Source organism: Agelaius phoeniceus, chromosome Z (genome assembly GCF_051311805.1).
Source record: "Agelaius phoeniceus isolate bAgePho1 chromosome Z, bAgePho1.hap1, whole genome shotgun sequence".
Classification (NCBI taxonomy): Eukaryota; Metazoa; Chordata; class Aves; order Passeriformes; family Icteridae; genus Agelaius; species Agelaius phoeniceus.
The window spans coordinates 59,453,314-59,474,250 of record NC_135303.1 but is presented as its reverse complement, the minus strand read 5'-3'; the positions used below and the strand labels follow the sequence as shown (position 1 = coordinate 59,474,250).

The following is a 20,937-nucleotide window of genomic DNA, read 5'->3' as shown; positions in this document are numbered from 1 at the left end:
GGACCCCAGAGCTGGATGCAGGGTTCCAGGTGGGCTCTCACCAGAGCAGAGCAGAGGGGCAGAATCCCCTCCCTGGCCCTGCTGCCCACGCTGCTCTGGATGCAGCCCAGGACACGTTTGGCTCTCTGGGCTGGGAGTGCCCATGGCTGGGTCATGTCCAGCCTCTCATCCATCAGCACCCCCAAGTCCTTCTTGGCAGGAGTGCTCTCCGTTATTCACCTTCCAGCCTGTGTTTGTGCTTGGGATTGCTCTGACATGACTGATATGCCGAGACAGAAGATGCGTCTCAAATGCCTGCCCAGTTTAGTACTGAATTATGTCAACAAGGAATGTAAGAAAACCCATTTGCCTCTACCCTGTAGATAACTGTTACTTTTAAAATGATAAAAAACAAATGGAAAAACCAACTCCCCAAAATTTTAGCTTGTAAGTTCTGATGTATTCCTGTTGGCATTTTTTTCCAAGCACTCCATATACAATGGGAGAGTAGATGGAGTGAATGAATATTTATTTGTCATGCAAATCAACTTTGTCAAAGGCATTGCAAATACTAGGTGTGGGTTTTCTAATTTTGTTATGACTCAGCTGTGTGAAAGAAATGAGTCTGTGTTCTGGTGCTGTAAGCCTTTCCAGAAAAATGGTTAAAAAACATTTACAAGGAACATACATGACAACTTTTTATGTTTTCTATGCTGAACTTTTTATGTTTTCTATGCTGTTCTCTGAGTTCACATAGTAAACTTTACCTCTTTCATTTTGCATATTAATGTGAATAACATATTGCTTGTGATAGAGGTCATTACTTACAATTTATTGCTTAAAAACCTGTATTTACATAGTACTGTATGATATTTTTTTCTTTTAAAATAACTTACTACATATGTCATCAAAATGAATGACATCCAATTTTAAACCAAAAAGTTGTTTCCACTTATGAGAACAGTACCATATTTGAATAGCAGACTACCATGTTGATCAGTATTTTTAGAGTATATAATTTTATTTTCAATCTATGAATACTCCTGTAAGATTTGATGTCTACAATCCAGACCCTCTTTTTATCCTCTTTGCCTCTACTGCCTTAGATATTAAAAGAAAAAAATGGTAAATGCTGCTAAAAATGAAATGAAATTTTATGAAATGCATTTCATAAAAGTGAAAATGCCATACAAATGCCTTCTAAAGAGTTCTCTGCAGGACAATTGGCTGTGTTTCATGGTTCACTTATTACTTATCAGTGATTCAATTTTGCTTTAATAATGAGAAGACACCATCATAGAACTTTTCAACTGAGAGCTGTGGTAGTAGTAAAATAGAAAAATCCATAGCCTTCTAATAGATACAGTTTACACAACCTGCCTAAGGTAGGACTTTTTTTTGATAGAAAGATGGGAGCAGTGGCCAGAGGGCCATGCTGCCCTTCAGAAGGGCCTTGACAGGGTGGAGAGAGGGGCAGAGAAGAACTGCCTGAAATTCAACAAAGGCAAATGCAGGGTCCTGCACCTGGGGAGGAAGAACCCCAGGCACCAGCACAGGCTGGGGTCTGATCTGCTGGGAAGCAGCTCTGAGGAGAAGGGCCTGGGGTTCCTGGTGGACAGCGAGCTGTCCATGAGCAGCAGTGTGTCCTGGTGGCCAGGAAGGGCAATGGTGTCCTGGGGTGCATTGGGAAGAGCAGTGCCAGCAGGCTGGGGGAGGTGATCCTGCCCCTCTACTCAGCCCTGGTGAGGCACATCTGGAGTGCTGTGTCCAGTTCTGGGCACCTCAGGACAAGAGAGACACAGAGCTGCTGGAGCTGGTCCAGTGGAGGTGACAAAGATGATGGGGGGACAGGAACATCTCTCCTGGGAGGAAAGGCTGAGGGAGCTGGGCCTGCTCAGCCTCGAGCAGAGATGACTGAGAGGGGACCTCATCAGTGTCTGTGAGTGTCTGAAGGGAGAGTGTCAAGAGGATGGAGCCAGGCTCGGCTTGGTGTTGCCAATGGAAATTGGGAAAACGCTATCTTAGCCAGTCTGGCTCTTGATTTTTATCCTTCACCATGAAGAAACTTGGAACTGATCCTGTTTAAAGGGCTGGAGCCATACCTAATGTATGTCTTCATGAGAACTGAAACTTTTAAGGGATCAAAGAGAATAAGCATGACTAACTTAATCACACAAAGTGTAGAACAGAAAGTAACAGATGACTTTTCAAGATTACCAGCAAATATGTAACAATTTCCACACATCAAAAGTGGAACCTTGGCATGGAACAGAACAAAGCAAACTTTCCACCCATTCCTATGCGAATAACCTATCATTGGAGTATTTTACCAGGAGTTGAAATTAATTTACTATTACAGTGACTCATTTTATTTTTAATTGGAGCATAGCTTTTAGAAAAACACACAAGCTGGGATGAAAGGATAATTTCCTGTGTTGTACAGGAAATTAGACCAGAAATTTGCAGCAACATCTCTTTAGTCCTTATGCTAATCTATAATGCATTTTTGTGCCAGGCAATTTTGGGGCTTATTGACATGGTATAACAAAAGAATTGCTGTCAGCTTTTGAGAGACTTCTAAGAAATGTTATGTCTTGAAATTCAGAGTAATGTGTGCTATGTTCCATTTATTTAATTTGATTTGTTGCTAACAGGAACATAGAGCAGAAGCCAGCTGAGCAGGGAAAATTGCATGCATATATCCGGGATCAAAGCGTGGTGGTAAGAATGCCAAGGTTACAGGTTCGACGCCCATACAGGCCATTCATTGCAGAGCTGGACGCAATGATCCTGGTGAGTTCCTTCCAACTCACAGTATTTTGAAATTCTGTGAAAAGGAAAAGGAAATAAACATGACTTTAACAGAGGACAACTAGGAATAAAATACTAACTCATCCAATACTAAGTTTTACTTTAAGAGTTCCTACTCTACTTTCCAGCTCACTATTTGTCTCTGTTCCATTTGAGCTTCCTACGGCTTTATATTTTGGTTTCTGATCCCTTATCCCAAATAGGGTTTTTTGCACAAGAATGCTGTAACATACCCTGTGGTCAAAGGGGTTATAATTGAAAAATCTCTTAGTTCCTCTACTGTGACTTTGGGGGAAAAAAGAAAATAAAGAATGTTGTCACTCTTGTCTTTCTACTAATAATCTTTTTTTTTTTTCTACAGGTAAAGCAGAAAGAAGCTCTTAACTTTCAGTTTTCTTTTTGTTACACCACAGCATCTGTAGCCCTTAATTACCTAGGTTCTGTTCATCAGACAAAAATTGTCCCTTTAAGTAGAAGGAAAAGAAATGCAAGAAAGCAAGGGAAAAGCCTGGTGTTTTGGTAAATCTCTGTCATGTCTCTTTCAGACTAACAAACTCAATGCTAGATATTCCTAGCTTTGCTGTGCTCTTAACTAACACAGGCCTCATGATCTCATGGCTCACAGCTATGAAGAAGGTCAGGACTCCAGCTACCAAAAAGACCTCTCAGATATCTGCTCAAAAACTCACTAAAGCTGTAGATCTCCTATGGGCCTTTTTTCCCCACTGTCTGCCTCCCAGACTACATCTTCCCACACTGCCCCAGGGACTGTGCCCTCTCTGTGGTATGTCTATCACCATCCCTGTAGGGATCACAGAGCTACAGAATGGTTGAGGTTGGAAGAGATCTGTGGAGGTCACCCAGATTAAGGAAGCTCACTTCTATTTTCTTTTATTCCATTAGCCATCAACTGCTTATCCCATAAATGTGTTGGGGGTTTTGTTTTTTGTCTTTTTGTGGTTTTGTCTTTTTTTTAGTTTTTTGTCTTTGTTGTTGTTGTTGTGGTTTTGGTTTTTTGGGTTTTTTTTTTTTGTTTTTTGTTGTTTTGTTTTGTTTTGTTTTGTTGGCTTTTTTGTTTTGTTTTACTGTGGTTTTTTTTGTTTGGTTGGGGTTTTTTTTGTTGTTGTTGTTGTTGTTGTTTTGGTTTGGGTTTTTCTCTTTTCCTTTTTTTTTTTTTTTTCCAGAGCATAGCTTGAACTCATGGTAGTGCAAACGGTTTGAGCACATAAGCGAAGTGCTGAAGTACCTCAGACAGTGGTGGGCCAGTACAAGTGTTTATGTAGAATTCTGAGAGGGTAGCTGCCCTCTAGCACATGTGGCAGAAGGCTTGGAAGATGGTCAGGGTGTTTCCACTGCCACAATGTGAATGAATAAGTAGTGTGAGTGTGAAGTTTCCATCTGTTCTCTTCCACTAATAATGCCATAATGGTTAATATTACTTGAGCTCCTCTCCCAAGAAGGTCTTGACAATGCACACAGTTCTTTCTTTGGACACTTACACTTAGATTTCTGTTTTAAAGAGTGCTTGTCAACATCCAAGAAATTTCACACAAAGTATCTTAGGCAATGTATTCAGAAACTTGCAAATTACAAAAATTCTCTAAGACGTTAAAAATTTCAGATTTGCTTATTTTTTTTTTCAACAACTAAGCAATAGAAGAATTTCAGATTTGCTTATTTTTTTTTTCAACAACTAAGCAAAAGAAGAAAAAGCAGCAGCACAAACTCATAAAAAACAGAGCAGGAGACAAACATACCAGCCATAAAACATACAATTACTCTGTTTTTTTACTGTAATGCCTATCATTAATTCTCAGCTTCAGAAATTTCTGTGTAAAGTAATACTGACTTCCTTCAGAATAATATATTTGCCACTCAGATATACTTATGTTCCAAGACAGACAATAAAACTGAGAGAGGAATTCAGAGGGACAGACCTGTTTATTTAAGAAACAAAATAACCAAGTGGAAAAAAATCCCCAGCAAAATTAGTTTAATTCCCAAATAAAAATGAATTTTCTTCCAAATTTCTAGTATAAAGCTAGACCTTTTGTTTTACCAAACCTGTTCAAAGTAGTACATTACAGAGACAAAATCTCACCTGAAGCCAGTTCCTGAAAGCCAGTGTTATTACATCTTTTCACATCCTCCTTGAAGGCCGGGTTGGATGGGGCCGTGGGCACCTGCTACAGGGGGTGGCAGGGAGGCCACTCCATGACACAGAGGGTGGAACTAGATGCTAGACTTTAGGGCAGCTTGCAACCCAAGCTACTGTGTGATTCTATGGTTTTATGATGTGATCTTTTTCCTCTTTGATGTGAATTGCCTATCTTTAGTTTATTCTGTTTCTTCAGTTAAATCTCTCGTACATGCTAGTCTAGGGGCAAATTAGGCCACTTTTCCCATCTGTTTTTAAATAGCATTATATAAATACTTGAAAACTGTGAGATATACTCTTTAATGTCACAATATACTAATTTTTAATGTTGTGTGTATAACATACTATTTATTTTTACTTCTAAGAAATACAGTTTTTCATGGTACAGCAAGAATTGAAAAAAATAATTCAGGATTTCTTCACTCTATCTGGAAATATCACTGCAAATTATCAGTAAAGGTGTTATGAATCAAGAGACAGAAGGGAAGATCTTTTGTTTAAAGGATACAAAATTTTGTTGAAGCTTCTTTTTCCTGTGATGGGCTGCTGCTCTCAGCTCTGCAGGCCTTTTTCCCAACAGGTCTACCACACATTCTCCTCAAAGCCAATATTCACCAGTGAGTGCTACCAATACAATTTGATGAAGCACAGTGAATAAGGTTTGCACATCAAATTCTATCTTTCCTTAACTTACTCTATTCTTGCTGACCTATAGATGACTTGATAAACACTGCTGTAAATGTCAAAGCCATTGAAATCCATATTTTTTTTGCAAGCAAACAGGGCCTTTGTAGGCTCTACTTGACAGCTACTGACACAACACCTACTCAGAGCCCTTGCAAATAGCACCATGATCACTGCTAGAGTAGAGGGACTTCCTTTCTGTGTTGGCAGTGTGGCCTCTAGGCAGCAAGCAGGCATCTCTTCATGCCTCTCAATTTATCTCCCAGTCAAACAAGATGTGGAAATGGCTTGCCAAAAAATTCCCAAACAAACAAACAACAACAACCAAACAAAACCAACCAAACAAAAATCCACACAAAGATACCCCATCACAAACAGAACCCAAAGCAAACAAAACAAACAAAAAACTCCAAATGAAACAGAAAACCCCCCACAAAATGCAAAGAGAAATCCAGTGTGAGAGTTTCACTTTTTTGCCCTGCAAAATGTTCTGCATCCTTCCAAGAAAGATGCTCAGATTTGCTGAGTCTCCACACGTTGCAAGAATATCTAAATCAAATTAATGAAAAGAATGGTATATATCATGTTTCAATACACATACAGGAGTGGAAAATGGGAATGTTAAAATGCAACCATGGCATTTGATAGGAAATAGACTAACACTAAAAACACTTTCTGAATTTTTTTCTGAACACTGTCTGAATTTGCCAGATTTTTTTTCTTCATTGTAGAAAATTCACTTCAAACAATAATTTTGTTGGCAGATCATAAATCCATAAAATGTGTCACAGGCTCTAGCACTAAGGAAAGAGCAGGCCTAGAGGAGCTTTCCAGCTAGTTCTCTTTCTGAAGTGGCCTATTCATTTTTAACATGACACCAGATGCTGATATAAATGATTTTGGCTGAGTTGCTACTAATTGGTCTTTTCATATGCAATTAATTTCTTTGTTTCTTATTCACTAAGGGATTTAATTGCTGCAAAATAGAAATTTGCCAATTTTCCTTTAGAGAAATGCCCATTAAACTTTCCATTAAAATAAAATCCTCAGATCCTCCATAGCAAGGAGTTGTTCACATATTACTGTAAATGTCTGTAAAATAGTATGTTTCTCTTCTAAGAATAAATATTTTTCAACTGTACATATTCACTCATTTCTATCTTAAAGCCGAAGTATGCAAGCAACACTGTGCAAGAAAACCTAATGACCTGGAAAAAGTTGTCAATGATAGCAGTCACATGGCTTTCACACAGAGAGCATGTGTTTCACACAGCCAATTGTGTGCAGGTATCAAAACTCTCCAGCTGCAACACACATTTATAAGTATCTTCCTCTCAGGACTGATTCAACCTCTGACTCCTCATGCCAAATCTAAAAACACAGACTTTTGTCTTTTGTTGTTTTAAACTTTATTTTCTTAGAGCCTTCAATGAATCATTTTAAAATTATATTTTGAAATTTTTTCTTGCCTTCTGATAAGATTTTTTTTTTCTTATTCTGCTGACAAAGGTCTCTGAGGGATGTACTCTGGTTGTTTTTGTTGTGACTACTACAGATGTGAATTTGCCAGATTGAACCCAAGCAACAGAACCAGGGGCATATGCTTCCATCCAGATTCTGATGCAGAAGCATCAAGTTCTGATAGAGAAGTTGGGGGAAAAAATATATTCAGCCACAGCTGTCTCTGTACAGTGACTTTATTTTAGTCTCTATAGCAAAGTTTTGACACTTTAAATCTCCTCAAGCCACAGCTCAGAGAATAATTGGACTCTGTTCCATCTTCTGCACCCTTAGGAGACTTGTTTTTCAAGCTTCCCTTTGCCAATAAATAATTCTTTTGCTGCAACAAAGGCAGCAACACAATTATTCACTTACTACAAAGGAAGGAACATGGGGAAGAGGGAGGATATTTGGCCTGCAGTACATTGAAGTCTGTTCTGAAAAGCCAGAAAATATTCACCACGTGTACATATCCTTCTAATGTGAACCACTACATCCAATCCTCCACTTCCAAGTACAGCACTAATTCTGGAATCCTCACTTACAAGCTCTACATCATTAATGATTTTTCCCATCACTACTGTCCTCCCTTTTCATTATCAGATCACATCCCTATATGTACTATTTATGCCACTAATAACATGGCAAAGTAAGAGGAGAACAATTTGCAATAAATCCACTGCTGGCTGAAGGGCTTCCTCCCAGTCATTCCTAATGCACTAAACCCAAGCCTTGGGTTACTATCTGCTGTGTGCTTGTGTAACTTTGTGTGTTATGTTAAATGCTACATAGAAATAGCAACTATAAAGTCAGAATATTTTAGATGAAAGGCCATATAAAGTGAAAAATATATATCTATATCCAGGAGATATAGATACGACATTTTGTGGAGAAAGGCTAACAAAGTATCAGCTCTGGGGAGTACCTCAGAGCTGATTTTGGTAGATTTATGGGTGTACCTCTGCTCAAATGTTTGTATCTATGAATACATAGGTAATATTGACCAGGGAAAAAACCCCAATTTTCGCCCATTGCCTCAGTATTCACCAGTATTTACTTTTCTGAAAAACAGCCCAGTCTAAAGTATGGGTGTCCTTCATAGTATTTTCTGAGAAAATATGCTCCTTCTAAAAACCTACCTCAAAGATATGGACATGTAAGAAATTAAAAATCACTACTATCACAAAGGCAACTCAGTTTAGAGACTCAAGTAAGCAGTTCAGCTCAAACTTTCTTCAAAATCCTATATATATATGTACACAGTCCTTCTACCATCTTTTATTTTTCTGTGAGAAACTGTAGAAGTATACACTTTTTAAGATCTACTTTTTCTTCCTTTCTGCTCTTCCCCTTGTGATATTGTTCCAGTTACAGTTTTTTATGTTATTTTTTCCCAGAAGCATCCAAAAGTCAGTTATAATTATAATTGAAATAACTTGAAGGGTTAACTCTGTTTCTAGTAAGCTAAACTGTCTCCTCTAGTGCAAAAGAACCAAAGCAAAATGAAAATGTATGTAACATAATATTTTACTTAAAGAGCAGTATAAAGCCCAAAGAACCAAAAAAACCCCACAAAATAAAGCAAAACAGGCCTATCCCCCGAACAAAATAACATGAAGAGGACACAAAACTTGGAATTAATTAGTAAGTGAGGAGGAGAACTCTGTAACATTTTTGGTAGCTCTGATATTTTATAAGGCAGAGAAATACCTACAGGTTTCTAATAACCAACAGTCACCTGTTTTGAAGAACAAATTAATTCAGCAATTCCACTAGAGAACAAGTAAGTGGGTAGTTGGAACCTAGATGCTAAGAAAACAAGAAAACCCCTGTTACTATTGCTTTTGTACCTGGGTGTGTCTAGAAACTATTTAGGAAGGAGGACTACCAGAAACCCATTACTCTGAATTTACCAAAGAAGAAGTAAAAAGCAACTCTAAACCCAGCCTGTCATATTTATTTAAATTCAGTGGAGTAATGCAAACAATGACGCAAACAACCTCTCCAGTATTGGCAGCAATAAGATGAAATAGATCCCAGTACTCAGTCTTGTCAACAACATGGCATAGTAGGGAAACTTGAAGTCTTTGAAGTTAAAGGAAATGGTCCATGTATTTACAAAACTGTACAGACTCCTACAGGTCTCTTAATAATAATTAGTAACTAGTATTATGTCTCATAAACACACAATTTTACTATGACATGCCAGAAAAGAACTTCATCATTTGAAGCAGTGGCATTTCTGGAAACAGTGTCATTAAGAGTCTGGTAATTTTTAAATACAATAAGGCATCCTGATGAATAGGACCATTAAAAAAAAAAAAAAACAACAAAAAACCTGAACCAAAACAAAATCAACATACAATCAGCAAAAAAAGACTCCCAACACATCCTTAACAAGTCCCACATATTCTAATACCAACAAACATGTCCCAGCTGGGCACGTGCGTATTGCTTTTGTGGCAGGGAAGGTTGCCATTTAAGAAGTGGAAAATATCCTTCCTGACTTCCATGTAGAGTCCTATTAACTCACTTGCATGGCATTTTATACTTGGTCATGTAAAGCAGCAAACAAATTTAAGCCCCCAAAGTGGATACTGAATCACTTTGCTCTGGAAGGAAGACAATGTTCTCTCTCAAAATAAAAGCTTATAAAACAAAAAAAGAACAAGAAAAACTATGCCCTTCCTGGAAGGAAGCAGAAGATCTGATGTCGTGTGCCCAAGTATCTAAGGATATGGTGCTACATGCTACATTTCGTGACTGAATGAACACAGCTCCTTCTTCTGGTGCTTTGAAAAGAGCCTCTCCTCTGCTGACTCTTTGCTTTCATTGCAATTGGGTTGCTCTGAGAAGCTTTCTCCTTTCTCTTATTTATAACCATCCAGCAGCACTAAATTCTCTGAAGTGAAGAATTTCAGGTTTCTACCTTCAACCTCTTTGTGGAGATCAGCTAAAATCACACAAAGGTCCAAAGACAGATACAATTAGACTGTTCACATAAGTCTCATCTCCTTGGAAAATCAAGTTGAGACCTCTGTTTAGGAGTGCCTAGACCCATACTTTGTGCACTAATAACTAAATGTTTATTATGAAGCAGGGTATAATATATTTTGGAATGCTTTGAATTAGAGTCTCTATAAAACAAACTTCTAAAATACATCTAGACTGTCCATAAATTCCATCCCTTTATCACCTGAATTAGTGCCAGCCCAATGAAAATCAGTTTAAAAAGTATTGTGTCTTTTAGCTAAATTTAATTGCAAGTAAAAATGCTTTTAAAAGCACAAAATAAAATTTTTACTATCAGATTACTTTTAAAATAAAGCATCTGCTATAAGAAATGGTTTCTCTCCTAAGGTTTAAAATAATGAAGATGAGAAATGACTGTGTTGTATAATTTTCCAAAACTTCAAATGCCTACATGCAAGGAAATCCACCAATGCCTCTTTGCTATGTTTTCCATTTGTCCACACTATATGGGTTCCCTGTGTACTTCCCAAATTTGATCTTGCTATACTTGTCTTCTTTGCATTCCCCTTTTCTGACATTAGCTGTTTACCTATCCCATAACATTAATTTGGCATTATAGTACTTTCTTAAAAAAAAAAAAATTAGTTCTGCTGACAGTCATGCTGGGGCAACTTTGCAAGACTAAAGGACACTAGATTATTATTTACTGAAAGTCAGAAACATTTTTGAGAAATGCATTTTTCACAGTATTCTGTTTTACTCCCTAGGAAAAAACTTATTGTTCAGACTGCTGAAAAGAATTGTTAATTGCAGACATATGCCCTGTCATTTCACATATGCATTTACAAACCAAACCAACCCACAACAACAGGACTGAATTCCTTTTCTATGATCCCCACCCCAGACAGCTATATAAAAACCTCTTCAGAGCTGGCTTAATGTACACATTTAGAATTTTAGTTTTCTTTTCTTCAATGCAAGTAAATTGAAATTTCTAATGTCACCTAAAGTGGAGAGGGGAAAGAGTGATTTTCCTACAATACAGGCTATATTTTAGTTTGGAAGATGAGGGAAAAGTTTTGTTGAACTAGTATTTTAAAATCTCTGTTGCATCCCTAGTATCTTTATATGAGTAGCAACAGCAAAAACTAATGTAATTCAACAAGCTATGACTGGCTGCCAGAAACAAACACCCAAGAATATATCTGAAAATTATCCTTTTAAGATTGATATATACAAGCAGAATGATATAGTTTCACTTCCTCCATCATCAACTGATTTTTTGTCTACGATGCTTGAAATTTAATTTCCTACAATTTGACTTTGATAAAAAAATCTGGTACAGTGAGAAAGGGCTTTCACTATTTCACTTTTCAATGACTTGCTGTCAAATGATTTTTCATTTCTCTGTGCCTCACTTGTACAGTTCATCTTTCATTTACTTATATTAGTAGTCACAGTTACTCAAGCACTGTTTCTCAAAGAAGCCATTAACTTTCAACTTGCTTTTTAGAAATCTGTATTCTCACAAGAAGTGTTTGTAAAAGTAGTTAATACAAGCTGTCACACAAAAGCACTATCCTCAGATTCTAAATTATGTTGTACTGTAAAGGGCTATTCAACCAACACTCAATTTACCAATTCCTATTCTATGGTACTGAAAAAAAAGTGATATATAGAATATTAATAACAATTCCTCCACCCCACCCCCTCAATGAGTTCACGTCTAGTAGGAAATTTTAGAGTGGTTATAACAAGAAAACAAACAAACAATCAAATGCAAGCAAACAAAAAAAAAAAAGGAGGAAAAAACCCCAACCAAACAGCCCTTCCAGAACTGTAGAGTTTAGAAGGTAGTATAATCATGCCTTATATTATTTATGAACTGTAGGATTCCTAAACATCTGCAGGATTTTCACCTAAAATGTACCCAAAACATGCTATGACACCTTTTAATTTCAAGTTGAGGTCTAGAAAAAATATCCCAAAGAATACACAACCTGAAATTAAGTAAAAATTGCTTTCTCAGTTAAAGGTCAAGCATTACTATGGTACATAACTACTTCATCCAAGAAAAAACTCTCTTACCCTCTCATTTCAGCATCTATTGTGGAAAATAAACAACTACAGCTGAAAACAGCAGTAAGAAACCTCATTCAATACCTTCTGTAAACTGCTTTTATTTCTGAAGGTTAACAAGTCCTTTTGATATTCTACCCATACAGGAGTTACAGATTTTCAGGTATGTTACACTCACAAAGAGACACAGCATAGAACGATCTGTTCTCTGCTACAAAAGCTCTAAAGACAGATATTCAGCAACCAGAGAATTCATGGGCCCTGACTTGGTCAAAGCACAAACCTGAATACAAGAAAAATAAAAATGCAAACAGATAAACAAAATTGATAAAGTGCCATAGGAAAACAAATATTTCAGAGAAAAGAAGGCATGTCATGGAAAAGGCAGGCACGGTGTAAAGTGGGGGTCTATGCATGGTGATTTCTTCCTTGTCACTGGACACACCTTTGCAATACATTATGACAGCAGAATCACAATTGCTGTGTTCATTACTGTTGTTGACAACTGTTTTTCATTACAGGCCTAAGATCCATTAATGTAATGACAATTACAAGACTAACAGTACTTTGCATTATATTCAGTACCTAATGAAAGATCAAAATGCAGTAGTCTTCTGCAAAGTGGCTGGAGTGATGCCTGGTTATTTTCATGTTGTCTCTCAGGGGTTTCTCTGTGTGTAAGCAAAAGGGATTTTGCTTTCTCCATCTCACTGAAGCTGGCCTTGCCAAACTCTTCTTATCACTTAGTGCTTCGTTACCTCTGATAAAGAGCCAGAACACTACATTTTGCTTCTCTCTAACAAGCGTAAAATAGCATTATAATCTTCAGAATCTGAAGACACTGCCAGCACAGCTATCATCAAGAACAACATTTTGGCAGAATAATGTGTTATGGAAATGCATCCAGCTCAGTTCTCAGTGCTCAGAATAAAAAACCTGTGTTGTTTATTAAGTCTTTGTATATTTTTTTAATGGGAAGAAAAAAACCCCAAATCTAAACATGAAATTCAGTGAGAGAGTGCAAAATAGACTCCCTCAAATAGATTCTGATGGTCATAGCTTTTCATCAAAATAAACACATCTGAATCAAGATGAAGTATATTCTCAATCATATTAGCTGCTTCTGTAACTGTTGCCTTCTTGAGGACCCAAAGGTGTTTTACAAATTATTTACTAACCCTCAAAATATTTTCTCATGTGTGAAAGAATAACCCTAGCTCCTCCAGTCTATGAAGTCCAAAATTCATTTTTGTTGAGACCATGTGTTCTTCTGTGACAAAAAATAAAAGAATTTTAATTTACCAGGGTTTTTTTGCTTCTTCTCTATAATCCTAATGAGAAAAAAGAACATAAACAATTTAAATAATGAGAAGTCTTATAATTATTTTTGTATTCATATCAGTCATATGCAATCGTATTTTTTGAATGAAAAGTAAGCTAGTGACTGTATTTCGTTCATATAGTGCTTCAGTGAATAAATTCATAAATTCTAGAGATTTTTTTTTTTCTGTCTTGATTCTCCCTACAGGGTATCCCCTTGAATGGCAATTAATTTCCCAAAGCCAACTTCTTTTTGCTCATAATGGTAATGGGTAAGTGTCTTTATCTTGATCCATGAATTTTTTTCACCATGTTTTCTTCTTGGCCCTGTTAAGAAGATGTGCTGGTTTTGGCTGGGAAGGAGTTAATTTTCTTCAGAGTAGCTACTGTGGGTCTGCACTTTGGATTTCAGCTGGAAACTGTGCTGATAACTCAGGGTGGTTTATTCAGGGCAAGACCTTTTCTGCTCCTCACTCCACCCCACCAGCAAGAAGGCTGGGAATGCACAAGGACTTGGGAGGAGACACAGCCAGAACAGGTCCCTCCAAGTGACAAAAGAGATGTCCCAGTTCGTATGGCATCATGGTCAGCCTACAGAGATGAGGGAAGTAGAAATGATCGTGCTTGTCTTTCAAAGTCACTGTTATGCTTGATTGTGCCCTGCATTCCTGGGCATGTCTGAACACCTGCCTGTCCATGGCAAGTGGTAAATTAATTTCTTGTTTTGCTTTGCTTGTGTGGACAGTTTTTGCTTTACCTATTAAACTAGCCTTAACTCAACTCATGAGTTTTCCAGCTGTTACTCTGCTGGTTCACTTCATCCTGCTGCAGGGGAGTGAGTGAGCAGCTGGGGGAGGCTTGGTCAAACCATGACGGGAGGGGAAATGACAGAGAAACGTGGTGGGCTCAAGAAAGTCAACAAAGGACAACACATATTTACCTTCTGCTGTATTTTCCTCTGATGATTTCTAACCAGGTAATTTCAGTTCTTGGGTGGAAAACACTCCCAAACTTGATCATCCCTTAGGCTCATATTGAAATTTTATCAGTTCTGTTTACCTCTGAGATAAACTTGAAGTACCAAAATGTCAAAAACATGCTGACAAAAATTAGATTTATGAAGTGACATCATTGTCTTATCTGCACTGTAAGCAATTGAAAGAAAGAGGGACAGCACGTGCTATACCTTTATTCTCCATCTGCATTACTTTATACTGATCTACAATTAACTTTACCTGCTATTTTGCTGCTTACTCTCACAATATCCTTCTGAAACTTTCAGTCATCCTTACCAATTTCATTAATACTCAACAGAAAAATTTCTTGTGGCTGCTTAGCCTCTTTCCCACAATACCTGTCAGTTTGTCTATATTTCCTGTTATTCATCATCAGTATGATGTGGCTGAATTAATCCATTCCTGTCCCAGAGAGCTTTAAAGTAAGAGGGACATGGACAGCCTTTTCTTGCTCTTCCCCAACAGGAGGATGGTACAGGAGCAAAATAATACCTGTTATAATTTCTTCGTAAAAGATTGACTGTATTTTTTTTTAAGTTTAACAATTGACTCCATTCTGTCTGAGTTTACTATTTGCTTAATTGCTTTACTAAGCAGTTACTGCTGGTAAAGTAGTATTCCCATTAATAAACCTTCAGTAATTTATACTTTGTACCACTAGGTGTCGAAAATATGCCAACACAAAGAGGGAAGATTTTCTCTGAATGTCATATCTTCAGATGTAGCAAAGCAAGAAAACGCTGTGACTGACCACCTCATCACACTGTATGTCAGTACTGTAGCAGACCATACCATCACATTAATGAACAATCACCCAGCTGCAGGGGTCCTAATATTACCAGTAAGAGCAAGCAAAACCCAGGTAACTTAGGAAAGTGCAGTATGGTATGTATCATTTTATATCACGGCCATTTTTCTAAAATATTTATTACTGTCATCAATTCTTGCTCTATGACTTTTTTTTTTTTTGTATTTGCATCATCCTTTGGGGATTTCCTTTCAAAGCTACCATCAGTCCCTTATTCAAGCCTGTACTGTTCAGCAGCCCCTCTCGAGGACATTGCTGGCACAGCTGTGCTCTCCAGGTAATGTGACCATCAGAAGAAGACTGAAGCAGTTTTTTAGACAAGGAATAAGTAATATTTCCTATTTTTGTATGTAAAAAAGAGAATACAGCCATTCTTTCAACATATTTTTTTGATTTCTCTAATTTTGATGTTCTACTGGTTTACTGGAAAGAAATATGAAAAATGATAAAAAATATGATGGAACATATGCCAAACAAATTTTGGGAGGAATTTATTCTAGTAAAGTGCTGATGTTACAAGGTACACCATGGCCCTCAGGAAGGCAGTTCTGATGCGTCATCTTTCAGAAGTAAACAAAAGCACAATGCAAATACAATTCAGTTTTAAAAACCCATCCAAAAATCCCACCACTAACTTTTTTCACTGCCAGTGGAACCCTTGTATTTCAGAGGAAGACTACCTAACCTGCACTTAATTTCTGGCCAAAATTTTATAAACTCAAAATAAACAGCCCTATCACATAACAGAAGTGCCATCTAGCTCGAATCAAAGAAAAAACATTATGTGACTGTCAGAATTATGTAACAATGCTGTGAAATAAACAGCCCCTCACCCCCCTCCCCCCCCCCCCCATTTCAGTTTTTAAAGGAAGATATTTTTTTCCCAAGTCCCACAAGCACCAAAGGCAGATGGAGCCAAGTTTGAAGAGGTCATAATCTATAATGCAAGCTGGAATTGACAGAATCACAGAATGAACTGGGTCAGAAAAGACCTTTAAGATCATAGGGTTCAACCTATCACCTAGCACCTCTTCATCAACTAAACCACAGCACTGAGTGCCACATCCAGCCTTTTTTAAACATGTCTGGGGGTGGTGACTCCACCATCTTCCTGGGCATACTATTCCACTGCCCAATCATGCTTTCAATGGAGAAATTTTTTTGACATCCAACCTAAACTTCCCTTGGCACAGATTAAGACTGTGACCTCTCATTCTGTCAGTGGTTGCCTGGGAGAAGAGACCAACCCCACCTGACTATAACCACCTTTCAGGAGATTTTAGAGAGTGATAACTCTATCTAAAGATAGATTCACCTCTGAGTCTCCTTTTCTCCAGGCTGAGCCACCCTAGCCCCTTTAGTTGTTCCTCACAGGGCTTGTGTTCCAAGCCCCTCACCAGCCTTGTTGCCTCCTCTGGACACACTCAAGCATCTCAAGGTCCCTCCTAAACTGAGGGGCCAGAACTGGACACAGCACTCGAGGTGTGGCCTCACCAGTGCTGTACAGGGGAAGGGTGACCTCCCTGCTCCTGCTGGCCACACTGTTCCTGACACAGGCCAGGATGCCCTTGGCCTTCTTGGCCCCCAGGGCACACTGCTGGCTCATGTTCAGCCGGCTGTGGACCAGCACCCCTGGGTCCCTTTCTGCCTGGGCACTGTCCAGCCACACCATCCCCAGCCTGTAATGCTGCAGGGGCTTATTGGTTATCCAATATACAGGACTCGGCACTTGGAGTTATTAACCTTCATCTTATTGGACTCTGCCCATCCATCCAACCATTCCAGGTCTCTCTGCAGAGCCCTCCTACCCTCCACAAAAGATTGACACACAGTCCCAGCTTAGTGTCATCTGCAAATTTACTGATGAAAGACTCAATCCCATCATCCATGTCATCAACAAAAATATTGAACAGAACTGGCCCCAGCACAGACCCCTGAGGGACACCCCTGTGACTGGCCCCAGCTGGATGCAGCACCATTCACCAGAACTCTCTGGGCCTGGCCATCCAGCCAGTTCCTAACCCAGCAAGGAGTGCTCCTGTCCAAGCCGTGGGCTGCCAGCTTTCCCAGGAGTGTGCTCTGGGAGACAGTGTCAAAGGCCTTGCTAAGTCCAGGTACACAACACCCACAGCCTTTCCTGCACCCACCAAGGGGGTGCCTAGTCATAAAAAAAGTGTGGTCAAACACAACCTTCCCCTCCTAAACCCCTGCTGGCTGGGTCTGATACCCTGGCCATCCTGTAAGGACTGCATAATGACACTCAGTGTAAACTGCTCCATTAACTTACCAGGTACTGAGGTCAGGCTGACTGGTCTATAATTACCAGGATCCTCCTTCCCACCCTTTCTGTGAATGGACGTCACATTGGCCAGTTTCCAGTCATCTGGAACCTCCCCAGTGAGCCAGGGCTGCTGGTAAATGATGGAGAGTGGCTTCACAAGCTCATCTGCCAGCTCCCTCATCACCCTGGGATGGATCCCCTCTGGTCCCATGGATTTATGAACATCCAAGTGGCTCAGCAGTTCTCTGATTGCCTCCTCCTGGATAACAGGGGGACCATTCTGCTCCCTGACACATCCACCTACCCAGAAGGACAGTTGTCCTGAGGACATGTCTTGCTGTTGAAAACTGAGGCAAAGAAAGTGTTCAGTACCTCTGCATTTTTCTCATCTTTAGGTACTAAGTTCCCTCCTGCATCTAATAGAGAATGAAGGTTGTCCTTACCATTAATGGAGATTTGTTCTTTTGCCATTAATGTATTTATAAAAGTATTTTTTATTGTCCTTCACAGAAGTTGCCAGTTTGAGCTCTAACTGGGCTTTTGCCTCTCTAACTTTTTTCCACATGCCCTAGCAACTGCCTAACATTTCCCTAAACATTTCCTGAGATACCTGACCCTACTTTCAAAGGTGATACACTCCTTTTTTTTCTTAGTTCCTCCAAAAGCTCCTTGCCCATCCAGGCTGGACATTTGCCTCATCGGCTCATCTTTTGGTACATCAGGCCTGTCTGCTCCTGTGCCCTCAAGACTTCTGTTTTGAAGGACGCCCACCTTTCCTGGACTCCTTTGTTCTTAAGGACTACTTCCCAAGGATCCCTCCAAATAAGTCTCTTGAATAGGCTAAAATCTGCCCTCTGGAAGTCCAGTGCATAAGTTCTATTCATGCCCATTCTTTTCTTGCCAAATATTGAAAACTTTTGTTTCATGGTCACTATGACTCAAACAGCCTCCAGCCACCACATCTCCTACCAGCCCATCTCTGTTTGCAAAAGCAGGTCAAGTGTAGTCCCCCCCCGGTGGGCTCACTCACCAGCTGTGACAAAAAGTTGTTCTTCCACACACTGCAAGAACCTTCTAGACTGCCCCTCCTCTGCTATGTTGACTTCTCAACAGATGTCTGGTAGGTTCAAGTCACCTAAAAGAACAAGGGTTGGTGATCTTGAAACATCCTTCATGTGCTTCTAGAATAAGTTATCCACCTCTTCTTCCTGGTTGGGTGGATGATAACAGACTCCCAGTAGGATGCCAGCCTTGTTGGCCTTCCCCTTAATTCTTACCCATAGGCACTCAGCCTCATTGTCATTAGTTTCAATGCCCATGCCATCAAGAGCCTCCCTAATATAAAGGGCCACCTCTCCACCTCTTCTCCTTTCCTGTCTCTTCTGAAGATCTTGCAGCCACCAGTGCAGTGTTCCAGCCATGTGAGTCATCCCATCACGTTTCTGTGATGGTGACTACATCAGAGCTTTGCTGTTTCACCATGGCCTCCAGCTCTTCTTGCTTGTTGCCCATGCTGTGTGCATTAGTGCACATGCCCCTCAGCTGGGCTGCTGATCCCACCCCTACCTCTGGCTTACCACCCTTGGGCCTGCTTCCAGACAGCCCAACTGCCTGCCCTTCCCCCTTCAAACCTAGTTTAAAGCCCTCTCAATGAGCTCTGCTAGTTCATGAGCTAAAATCCTTCTGCCCTTAACAGAGGGATGGAGTCCATATAGTTCCAGCAGGCCAGGTGCCGTGAAAGTTGTCCCACGATCAAAGAATCCAAGATTCTGCCAATGGCACCAGCCTTTAAGCCACTTGATACTTTTGAGTTCTCCTGTTCCTTTCATTCATGCAGTTCTTCACTCAATATAACCAATTTAATTTTAAAGGATTGTTAGGTTAATATTTTATTAATATCCAAGTTATCTACTCTAAGTCAACATATAGCAAAAGAAAATGGGCTATTGATATGATTCACAAAGTGGTATGAAATACATAGGTAAAAAGCAGAGCCATCCTGCTTTACCCCATGGCCTTTTATAACCCTGAATACAAGATGATTCACAAGTTTTGTGCTTCCCATCTGATGTTAAGTAGAGTACACAGTCCTCCTCTTGTATTTTTCCTTCCTTTATGTGCCTTCCTGTGCCTCTTGACATAAACCCTGAATACTGGGTCTTTGCAAATCCCACAATACACAGTGTTTTGTTACTCCATTCCCATAAAACTCTTCAGGGCTCATTAGCTAAAATGAAACTAGGCTTTTGAAGCACATCTTGACAGAGCATCATTTAAAAGCATGCTAAGAAGAGGCTAGGCATTCAAAAAAGAGCTTGAATATGGAGTATTGCAGGCAATATGCATACTTCTGAGATATTAAACAAAAGATAATTGAAATTCAGGATGGAACAGCATATGCAGTCAGATTGGACTGAGTATCTTTCTAATTAAAATAGCTGGAAAATAAATGGACACATAAATTGGAATGTACCTTTTAAAACCTGGTGCATCTTTAGAAAACAAACGATAGTTGTTACATTAGGAATAACAGAAAAGTACTAAAAAGGTAATAAAAAGATGGTAGTACAGAAAGTATAGATAATAGAACAGATAAATAGTGATGCATTATATATCTAGAAATATATAATCATATCTTAAAGCTGTCCATTCTAGCATCATGGGAGAACAGGAGTCTTTGAAACATGGCTATATACCAGCAAGTTCTTGGGATTCTGTTATTACTAGCAAGTTTAAAAACATTATTTGTGCTTAAAAAAATTTAAAACATACCTCCCAAAACATAGGCAAATTGTATTTCACTCTTCAGTGAAATTTCTGATAAGCATTTTCTCAGAATGCATTTAGTGGATGTAATTTCAGGAAATTATCTGCTGAATCATTACTGCCACAATACGGCATTATGTATTCTACCGACCAGGTCACAGACAAAAGGTGACATGCAAATACTTCCGTGAATGCCATACAATTATCCTCCTCCCAGTCACTTCAAGCATTCAATTTTTCCCTCTGCTTCCAAATACTGACTGTCACACGGGTAAGTATAACCTGTTCCTCCAGTTAGCCATGGCCACTGGAAAAGGGTCCTGAAAAGGATCATGTTTAGGCTTTAGGTGACTTACCAGCTCTGCAAAACTCAGTACCCTCAAGCCTCTGCTCTTAAGCCTCTGACAGGCCACATTTCTGACTCTCTACAGAAAAAAAAAGGGCAGAAATATTTAGGAGAATAAAGATAGCAACATTTACTAATTAAATCAGGAGATTCACTGTCGCATGAACAACTAAACCACCTTAACACAGGATCTGCAATGGTTTGTACTGTAGCTGT

The 20,937-nt window shown here is 39.1% G+C and overlaps 1 long non-coding RNA gene across 2 annotated transcripts in view; it reads right to left on the bottom strand.

The window, feature by feature from the left end:
* Positions 1–790: 790 nt before the first annotated feature.
* Positions 791–20,937, bottom strand: part of LOC129133097 (uncharacterized) — a 34,388-nt gene continuing 14,241 nt past the window's right edge. For both annotated transcript variants that reach the window (XR_013179988.1, XR_008535918.2), the window contains 3 exons: positions 20,732–20,800; positions 18,640–18,744; positions 791–2,806 (listed from right to left, as the gene is read on the bottom strand). This is a non-coding gene — a long non-coding RNA (uncharacterized LOC129133097). The remainder of the gene's footprint in view (positions 2,807–18,639; positions 18,745–20,731; positions 20,801–20,937) is intronic.